Genomic DNA, 9,531 nt, shown 5'->3' with positions numbered 1-9,531 from the left:
AATCCCCGTTCCAGCGCAGGTCCGCAGAACCGGCAGTAAACACAGTACCTGGAAACAAAGCGGAAGCCTCCATTGTGGCCGGAAAGGTGGCCGACGGGCAGGACTTCGGGTCAGAATGAAGCGCAGGGGACTTCGGCCCCCTCTCCTTGCTATCCTACCGGCCAACGTACAGTCCCTTGAAAATATAGAGGAGGACTTAAGGGCAAGACTGCTTTATCAAAGGGAGCTGAGGGTATGCTCTGTGTTCTGTTTCACAGAGACATGGCTCACACCCAGCTCCCCAGACTCAGCGGTCCAGCCAGAAGGGTTCTCCGTCCATCGTATGGACCGTACACTGGCATCTGGGGAAGGGAGAAGAGGGGGCGTCTGCCTCATGGTCAACACTGCGTGGTGCTCAGACGTGGCAGTACTGTCCAACTCCTGCTCTCCACAACTCGAACACCTGGCGGTGAAGTGCCGTCCCATCTACCTCCCAAGAGAATTCACCTCCGTTATCTCCGTCTGGCACTGGAGGAGCTGCACGCCGTGGTCACCAAACACCAAACGTCTTACCCCGAGGCATTTACCACCATTGCTGGGGACTTCAATAAGGCAAACATAAATAAATCACTCCATAACGTCCACCAACATGTCTCCTGATGCACCAGAGGACCTAACACCCTCGACCACTGCTACACCACCATCAAGAGGCAGAGGAACAACACCAGGACTGTTTGGAGTGTGTAGACTGGGCAATGTTTAAGGACTCGGCAACGGACTTGAACGAATACGCCACAGTCGTTACAGACTTCGTAAAGAAATGTGTGGAGGACTGCATCCCTTCCGAGTGTTTCCCAATCAGAAACCTTGGATGAACTTTGAAATCCGCACTCTTCTGAAGTCCAGACACGGCATTCACTTCCAATGATACGTGGCCTACATGAAGTCCAGATACGTCCTTGGTAAGGCCATCAAAAAGGCCAAAAGGGCGTGGCGGGGCCTGAATGCAATCACCTCCTAAATCTACTCTCTGTATGCCTTTCACAAATGTATGTGTCTCTGGTCATTCACCTCTCTGCTTTGCTGGTCCAGGAAAACATTTCAAACCTATTAAACATATCGTCAAACTTCGAGCCTCAAGTCTTATCGATATCATGTCATACCTTGGCAGCCTGCCTAGCCACTCCACAGTGACCTCCCCTACGTCATGTCCCCATTAACAATGATATTATGGTCATGCTTTTGTCGATCGCCAAAGGCATCATTTGCCTCCTGTGGAAAAAAATAATTTAGAGGGAAATTAATGGAAAATGTAAAACGGAGACTTCGCAGATTTGCTTCGAGATTTTATTGCATGATATCATGGAGAGATGGCTGCAACAAACTACTCACAATTTCTCTGATTTAGCAGCAGAATTAATCAACATGTATACTGTGCTGTAAAGAACTTGTTTTGTGTTAGATACAGCTATACGAAAATATATACTATCTATAACCATATAACCATATATCAATTACAGCATGGAATTGTTTGTGCCTAGCTCCGTCTCACTTGGCATCAATCTGAACAAGAGACTCGACCTGAAACGTCACCCATTCCTTCTCTCCAGAGATGCAGCATGTCCTGCTGAGTTACTCCAACGTTTATTCTAACTTGTCCAATGTCCATATGGTGTTGTTACTTGCGAACAGAGCAACAAGGCTAATTCTTTGTATGTATACATACTTGGCGAATAAAATGTATTCAATTCATTTCAATTCAACGCGGTAACAATAAAATATTTCCATATTCCGATAGACATTTTTCCCCGTGGAGTCCAAACATTTCATGCTTCATTTCACGAGTTATTACTGAAAATGGTCAAAACTAAGACAACACTTTGCATTTAAAAACGACCACCTTTCGCTGATGAGGTCACAATGGGACTGCGTGCCGGGCCACTGCCTTGCAACCTCCCAGTAGATTGGTCAGAGTAGTTCAATCGAGGATCAGACGACATCGATGCAAGGTGAAGGACAAAAAGAGTTAATAGGAATCTAGGAATCACGTTTCCACATGTGGATATATGGAACTAGCAGGCCAGAGATGGTTAAGGATGGGACAATCCCATCGTTTAAGAAACAACTGCAAGGTTACACCGATAGGACGGGTTTGGAGGGATATGGACTAGACGCCAGAGACTAGTGCAGCTGGGACACGTTGGTCGGTTTGGTGTTGGGCCGAAGGGCCTGTTTCCACGCTGTGTCACCCCAAGGGCGGCACATTGCCGCTGTTGGTTGCACTACTGCTAGAAAACGCCAGAAACATGGTTCCATCCTTGCTCGTCTGCTGTCTGTGTAAGTGTGCACATTCGCCCTGTGACCGCGTGACTTTTCTCCGAGTGACCGAAGATCCTGTTCCCACGCTGTATCTACCTTAAACAAAATAACATTGAAATTTCACATGCCATGTCTCACAGCTGGTGCGGGGGGCAGATTACGGAGGGAAGCCATCATTGAGCAAAACATAGCACACGGTCAGACTGTGTACAGTCCGACTGAGCAAAGGAGACAGACATTTCTTACAGGAACATAAAAAATGATAAAAAGGACTCGACAAGCTAAATGCAGGAAAAAATTTCCCAATGTTGGGCGAGTCCAGAACCAGGGGGCCACAGTCTTAGAATAAAGAGGAGGGCATTTAAGACTGAGGTGGGAAAAACTATTTCAACCAAGGGAGTTGTGATTTTGTGGAATTCCCTGCCACATAGGGCAGTGGAGGCCAAATCACTGGATGAGTATAAGAGAGAGTTAGAGAGAGCTCTAGGGGTTAGTGGAATCAAAAGATATGGGGGGAGGCAGGCACGGGTTATAGATTGGGGACGATCAGCCATGATCACAATGAAAGGCGGTGCTGGCTAGAAGGGCCGAATGGCCTCCTACTGCACCTATTTTTTTATGTTTCTATGTTTCTATGAATAATGTCATGATATGAATGCTGATTTTTGGGGGAGATGGAAACTGGATTGGGAGATGGGTTCCGTGAAGATGTCCATCGAAATCATACCAACATTAAATGAAATAACACGGTGTCGTTGACCATTCTTCTATTGGAAAGCATAAATTCTTGTTTTCAGTGAAAAATACACAAAGAGCTGATGTGACAGTCGAAAGCCTTCTGGAAGTCCAGATACACCACATCCACTGGTTCTCCCCTATCCACGCTACTATTTACATCCTCGAAAAAGTCTATCAGATTCGTCAGACAATATTTACCTTTCGTAAATCCATGCTGACTTTGTCCAATGAGTTCACCACTTTCCAAATGTGCTGCTATCCCATCTTTAATAACTGACTCTAGCAGTTTCCCCACTACCGATGTTAGACTAACTGGTCTGTAATTCCCCATTTTCTCTCTCCCTCCCTTCTTAAAAAGTGGGGTTACGTTTGCTACCCGCCAATCCTCAAGAACTACTCCAGAATCTAAAGAGTTTTGAAAGATTATTATTAATGCATCCACTATTTCTGGAGCTACTTCCTTAAGTACTCTGGGATGCAGCCTATCTGGTTCTGGGGATTGATCGGCCTTTAATCCATTCAATTTACCCAACACCACTTCCCGACTAACCTGGATTTCATTCAATTCCTCCAACTCCTTTGACCTGCGGTCCCCTGCTATTTCCGGCAGATTATTCATGTCTTCCTTAGTGAAGACAAAACCAAAGTAGTTATTCAATTGGTCCCCCATATCCTTGTTCCCCATGATCAACTCACCTGTTTCTGACTGCAAGGGACCTACATTTGTTTTAACTAATCTCTTTCTTTTCACATATCTATAAAAGCTTTTGCAGTCAGTTTTTATGTTCCCTGCCAGTTTTCTTTCATAATCTATTTTTCCTTTCCTAATTAAGCCCTTTGTCCTCCTCTGCTGGTCACTGAATTTCGCCCAGTCCTCTGGTATGCTGCTTTTGCTGGCTAATTTGTACGTGTCATCCCTCGCTTTGATACTATCCCTGATTTCCCTTGTTATCCACGGATACTACCTTCCCTGATTTATTGTTTTGCCAAACTGGAATGAACAATTTTTGTAGTTCATCCATACAGTCTTCCATTACATATCCGCCGTCAACCCTTTTAGAATTAATTGCCAGTCAATCTTGGCCACTTCACGTCTCATACCCTCAAAGTTACCTTTCTTTAAGTTCAGAACCATTGATTCTGAATTAACAATGTCACTCTCCATCCTAATGAAGAACTCAACCATATTATGGTCACTCTTGCCCAAGGGGGCACGTACAACAAGATTGCTAACTAACCCTTCCTCATTACTCAATACCCAGTCTAAAATAGCCTGCTCTCTCGTTGGTTCCTCTACATGTTGATTTAAATAACTATCCCGCATACATTACAAGAAATCCTCTTCCTCAGCAACCCCTGCCGATTTGATTCACCCAATCTATATGTAGATTGAAGTCACCCATTATAACTGTTTTGCCTTTGTCGCACGCATTTCAAATTTCCTGTTTGATACCATCTCCAACTTCACTGCTACTGTTAGGTGGCCTGTTCACAACACCCACCAGCGTTTTCTGCCCCTTAGTGTTTCGCAGCTCTACCCATACCGATTCCACATCCTCCAAACTAATGTCCTTCCTTTCCATTGTATTTATCTCCTCTCAACGCTACCCCACCTCCTTTTCCTTTCTCTCTATCCCTCCTGAATATTGAATATCCCTGGATGTTCAGCTCCCAGCCTTGGTCACCCTGGAGCCATGTCTCCGTGATCCCAACTATATCATAATCATTAATGGCTATCTGCACGTTCAACTTATCCACCTTATTACGAATACTCCTTGCATTGAGACACTTCAGGCTTGTTTTTACAACGCTCTTACCCCTTATACAATTATGTTGAAAAGTGGCCCTTCTTGATTTTTGCCCTGGTTTTGTCTGCCTGCCACTTACTTTTCACTTTGCTACCTACTGCTTCTACCCTCATTTTACAGCCCTTTGCCTCTCTGCTCTTGTACCCATCCCCCTGCCACATTAGTTTAAATCCTCCCCGACAGCACAAGCAAACACTCCCCAAGGACATTGGTTCCATTCCAGCCCAGGTGCAGACCGTCCTGTTGGTACTGGTCCCATCTCCCCCAGAACTATTTCCAATGCCCTAAAAATTTGAATCCTTCCCCCTTGCACCAGTTTTCAAGCCACGCATTCATCTGCAATATCCTCCTATTTATACTCTGGCTGGCCCGTGGTACTGATAGTAATCCAGAGATTATTACCTTTGAGGTCCTACTTGTAAGTTTATCTCCTAGCTCCCTAAATTCATCTTGTAGGACCTCATCCCTTTTTTTTACCTATATCGTTGGTGCCAATATGCACCACTACAACTGGTTGTTCACCCACCCCCTCCAGAATGTTCTGCAGCCGTTCAGTGACCCTTGCACCAGGGAGGCAACATACCATCCTGTAGTCTCGTTTGCGGCCGCAGAAACGCCTATCTATTCCCCTGACAATTGAATCCCCTATTACTATTGCCCTTCCACTCCCCCCCCCCCCCCCCCCCCCCCCCCTCGTGTGCCGCAGAGCCACCCATCGTTGCATGAACATGGCTGCTGCTGCATTCCCCTGATGAGCCATCTCCCTCAACAGTATCCAAAATGGTATACCTGTTTAGGAGGGAGATGACCACAGGGGACTCCTGCACTACCTGCCTCCTGCTTTGCTGGCTATTGGCGACCCGTTCCCTTTGTGTTCTCTTACCTTTCACCTGCGGTGTGACCAACTCGCTGTACGTGCTATCCACGACTTTCTCAGCATCATGGATGCTCCAGTGTGAATCCAGCCGTAGTTCCAATCGTTCAATGCGGTCTGCCAGGAGCTGTAGCTGGACACACCTCCTGCAAACGTAGTCACCAGGGACACCGACCATATCCCTGATCTCCCACATGTTGCAGGCTGAGCAAACCACGGGGCCAATCTCCACTGACATATCTTACTCCCAAATTAACTATATTAAATATTAAAAAACACAAAACTTTATCCTTTAAACTTTACTAATAAATACTGTACCCTTAACTCCCAGAATCCGTAACCTGAAGGCAGAAATGTAAAAATGTAAACCTGGTCCTCTTCCACCAATCAGAGGCTTCCACCAGACTCCTTCGCTGGAACCTTTGCCGATTTTGGTGTACTTACAGCGCAGGTACTCCTCCCCTCGCACCAACGGCTCCCTGGGCCTCTGTGAAAACAAGCCCCGCGATGTATTTTATACTTACAGCGCAGATACTCCTCCCCTCGCACCAACGGCTCCCTGGGCCTCTGGGCCACACCTGTGCCACACCCGACTGTTTATTTTGTCCAATCCCCAGATCCCATTCATTTCCCAATCCCGTCAATGCGATTAACTGAATATCAGATTCCTTCAGTGTTGAAGGGCCAGCAGATCACGTTGACACTTTGTGGAACTTATCCGGTGCCTTCACAAGTTCACTCCAAGTGCAACACACCCGTCTACCGGGTTTCACCCTTGGCGACCTAACGGCTGCTGGCAAATCCGGAGCAACAAGGCGGGAGCAGGTAGTGGCAATGTGCAGCAGCGGAGTACCGCAGGACCCAAGGAATCTGCCGGCTAAAGAGTGACGGCGATCAGCAAGACTGTTCTCCCGGCTGAGACTAGCCCGTTGCACCCGCAAATGAATTGAATTGAATGAATTTTATTAGCCAAGTATGTATACATACAAGGAATTCGCCTTGTTGCCCGGTTCGCAAGTAACAACGCGGTATACAGTAGACAATTAAAAATAAAATGCTGGAATAACTCAGCATGACAGGCAGTATCTCAGGGGAGAAGGAATGGGTGACGGATACAGTAGATGAAGTTGGAGGAGGTGCAATTGAACTCTGCTGCACATGAAAAGACTGTCGTGGTCCTTGGAGGGAGACGAGGTGGGGGCGCGTGGGGGGGGCGGGGGGCGGGTGGGCGCATTGGTACAGGTGTTGCACCTCCCGTTGATGCATGGGGAAAGTAATTGGGAAGGGGAGGTCTGAGTGGGAAGAACGTTGTGAGTTGAGTTGAGAAAGAGTGATTTGAAGAAAGGGGTTGAGATGGGACCAGGGGTTTGTGCAGTGAACGGCCTCTGCGGAAGGCACACTGGACACGGTTCCGTTCCCCACTCGCCGATGGAATAGTGTGGCCTGCCTTCTGTCTAGTATACATTGGCGGTTCCTCGTTAGTATAGTGGTTAGTATCCCCGCCTGTCACGCGGGAGACCGGGGTTCAATTCCCCGACGGGGAGAAGGTTTTCTTCGTTCTAAACTTACAAAATTCTAAAGGGGTTGGACAGGCTAGATGCAGGAAGATTGTTCCCGATGTTAGGGAAGTCCAGGACAAGGGGTCACAGCTTAAGGATAAAGGGGAAATCCTTTAAAACCGAGATGAGAAGAACTTTTTTTTCACGCAGAGAGTGGTGAATCTCTGGAACTCTCTGCCACAGAGGGTAGTTGAGGCCAGTTCATTGGCTATATTTAAGAGGGAGTTAGATGTGGCCCTTGTGGCTAAGGGGATAAGGGGGTATGGAGAGAAGGCAGGTACGGGGTACTGAGTTGGATGATCAGCCATGATCATATTGAATGGCGGTGCAGACTCGAAGGGCCGAATGGCCTACTCCTGCACCTAATTTCTATGTTTCTATGTTTCTATACACCGAGTGCGGAAGATAGACACAAACAGCTGGACTAAATCAGCGGCACAGGCAGCATCTCTGGAGAGAAGGAATGGGTGACTGAATGGGAAAGCCTGAAGAAGGGTCTCGACCCGAAGCGTCACCTCTTCATTCTCTACAGAGATACTGCCTGTCCCACTGAGTTACTGCACCTTTTTGTGTCTATCTTCGATTTAAACCAGCATCTGCAGTTCCTTCTTACACCCAGTGCCGTCAGCTACCTGTCTATTTCGTGAACTCTCTCTCCTCACTCTCCCTCCACTCCGACAGACTTCCTGCAAAGCTAAAACGCTTCGGGCCACTATTTCCATGCCGACCAGATATTGCTCATCCACTCGCATCCCATTTCCCACCACCTGTCCCGTAGACTACTACCCTTCAGTGATTATCAGAGAGATCCCCCTTGTTCTACCCATTCCCCGCTCCCCCACTCTCTCTGCTACTGAACATGAACGTGTTTATCTCTGTATCAAAGTTTCAATGAAGAACACAGGAGCTGAACCATTGGCTCCACCATTTCCTGTTCTGTACCATGGGGAGATGTTATGAGGAGAAAGCAAGAGAATGCGGTTAGGAGGGGGAGATAGATCAGCCGTGATTAAATGGTGGAGTAGACGTGATGGGCCGAATGGCCTAATTCTACTCCGATCACTTATGACCAGAACGCAGCTTCATGCAGCAGAGAATATTATGCATTAATTGGTCAACGGCCGAGCACAACGGGGACCATGACGTCACCCACAGATTCTCCAATAAACCGCATAAAATGGTGCAATGAAGCGAAGCGTTTGTTGAAATAGGAATTTCCCCGAATGAAACGAAATAAACGTTGTGCACGCATGGGAATGGACGGTATTTTCTCAAAAGTATCCATTGATAGAATAGCAGAGGATGGTTTCGATCCATCGACCTCTGGGTTATGGGCCCAGCACGCTTCCGCTGCGCCACTCTGCTCTGACAGAAACATTCTTAGCGTGTGTGCTCCTTTTTGCAGATTTCGTTGTGTTCATCCCTTATCTCACGCCGTTTGCAGGCTTTGCTTTCTATTCTCGCGTTCCCACTTCTATCTTCCATTTTATCTCCATCTTACTTTCATTATTTCTTACTGTCTGCCCCATCCCGTTGTTATGACTGTACTGTCTGTCCCGCTCGGATACACCGTTCCAGAGGCTTTCGCAATGACTTTTAAATTATTTAAATTACCCAATTCCAGCAGCCCTGTTGCTGAATATTCTGTTTATCTTGCTCTGTGTCTCTCCCACATTCATTCGGGCCGATCTTCCGATCACACTTCAATGTAAAAGCAGCGGGAACCGACTGAGCTGCAGCCGAGGATTCACCCACACCCGGCTGTTTATTTTGTCCAATCCCCAGATCCCATTAATTTCCCAACCCCGTCAATGCGATTAACTGAATATAGGCTGTGGGCCGAGGAGCTTTTGTCCAGTGTTTCGTGACCCAAGTCACAGAACTACATGAAATGTTCATAGTACATAGTGCCACCCGTAGCGGCCGTTTCCAGGAAGACGGTGGAAATATCTATCTCGAATATATATAGGTAGAATAATACATTATATTATTGTACTATTATATTATTATACCTATATTACTATCTGGAATATATATAGGTATAATGACATATAGTTTAAATGGACTGCAACACGGAATAGGCTGCCCATCATGTAATATAGGCATTGGCCACTAGATGACGATTACGTTCCCGATCTTATTTTCTAAGTTATTAATGTGCAACTTTCGGCAATGACGAGTTATGACTTCCTTCTCAATTATTTTGCATCTAAATCTGTGGAAACTTTCATGTAGTTTGGTGACTTGGGTCACG

At 46.7% G+C, this 9,531-nt stretch overlaps 2 non-coding genes across 2 annotated transcripts; one reads left to right on the top strand and one right to left on the bottom strand.

Annotated features, from left to right (window-relative positions):
• The first annotated feature begins 7,190 nt into the window (after nucleotides 1-7,190).
• On the top strand, nucleotides 7,191-7,262 carry trnad-guc (transfer RNA aspartic acid (anticodon GUC)). The gene has a single exon. It is a non-coding gene; the product is annotated as a tRNA-Asp (tRNA).
• A 1,308-nt stretch (nucleotides 7,263-8,570) lies between these two features.
• On the bottom strand, nucleotides 8,571-8,642 carry trnam-cau (transfer RNA methionine (anticodon CAU)). The gene has a single exon. It is a non-coding gene; the product is annotated as a tRNA-Met (tRNA).
• Nucleotides 8,643-9,531: the final 889 nt, after the last annotated feature.

This window comes from Leucoraja erinacea, unplaced genomic scaffold (assembly GCF_028641065.1).
Source record: "Leucoraja erinacea ecotype New England unplaced genomic scaffold, Leri_hhj_1 Leri_253S, whole genome shotgun sequence".
NCBI classification, from domain to species: domain Eukaryota; kingdom Metazoa; phylum Chordata; class Chondrichthyes; order Rajiformes; family Rajidae; genus Leucoraja; species Leucoraja erinaceus.
The sequence above is the reverse complement of the archived record's forward strand: the minus strand, read 5'-3'. Positions and strand labels throughout refer to the sequence as shown.